The following is a 1,164-nucleotide window of genomic DNA, read 5'->3' on the forward strand; positions in this document are numbered from 1 at the left end:
GGGGGAGGGGGCGGGGGGTGGATTCAAGGGATGTTTAAGGAAGAGGCAAAGATTTCTTGAACAGGGCATGCATAGCACCAACCATATAATAAAAGGGCAGAAACTGGACTTCAAATTGAAAACTCCCACTCAGCAAAAGATACCATGAAGGGCGTGAAAAGGCAAGCCCAGGCTGGAGAAGATATTGGCAACAATAGATACTGACAAAGATCTTAAATCCCGAATATACTTAAAAAAAAATCCTACACATCGGGACTTCCCTGGTGGCGCAGTGGTTAAGAATCCGCCTGCCAGTGTAGGGGACATGGGTTCGAGCCCTGGTCCGGGAAGATCCCACATGCCGCGGACCAACTAAGCCCGTCCGCCTCAACTACTAAGCCTGCGCTCTAGAGCCCGCAAGCCACAACTACTGAGCCCGTGTGCCACAACTACTGAAGCCTGCACGCCTAGAGCCCGTGGTCCGCAACAAGAGAAGCCACCGCAATGAGAAGCCTGTGCACCACAATGAAGAGTAGCCCAGGCTCGCCACAACTAGAGAAAGTCTGCGTGCAGCAACGAAGCAAAAATAAATAATAAATAAATTTTTTAAAAAAAGAAAAAGGATGTAAGGTCCATGGAAGCAAGGGTTAAAAAAAAAAAATCCTATACATCAATAAGGGAAAGATAACCAAAACAGAAAACAGAAACCAGGTAGGTGACGAGGTCAATGGCAGAGCTGGGAGTGGAACCCAGGCAGCATGGCTCTGAACCTGTGCCCATAAGCTCTACCCCACACTGCTACACCCTGCACTGGGACATGGGGGTGGGGACTGAATTTGGGGTCACAGTGAGGAGGTCCCTTTCCTTGTCCCTTGTCCTCCTGCACTCCATGTTCCCTCTGGGGGAGGTGGGGAGAGAGGCGTCCCCATCAGCCTGGGGCTCCCAGACTCAGGACACAAGGGGCGAGATCTGCAGAGCAGGGCTGGGGAAGGCCCGAGGCAGAGGCAGAGGAATATTCCAAAAGATCCCTCCCTCCTCCCAGGCCTTGCTCTCTCTGCTCTCGAAGAGTTTAGCTTTCCTGGAAGTCAAGGACTCAGCTGCCTGAGGAACTCGTCTGACCTGTTTGTGTCCCCAGGAACCAGGCCAGAGCCAAGCTTTTGGAGGGAGTGGGAGCCGTGGCAGCTC

Source organism: Lipotes vexillifer, unplaced genomic scaffold (assembly GCF_000442215.2).
Source record: "Lipotes vexillifer unplaced genomic scaffold, Lipotes_vexillifer_v1.1 scaffold12, whole genome shotgun sequence".
Classification (NCBI taxonomy): domain Eukaryota; kingdom Metazoa; phylum Chordata; class Mammalia; order Artiodactyla; family Lipotidae; genus Lipotes; species Lipotes vexillifer.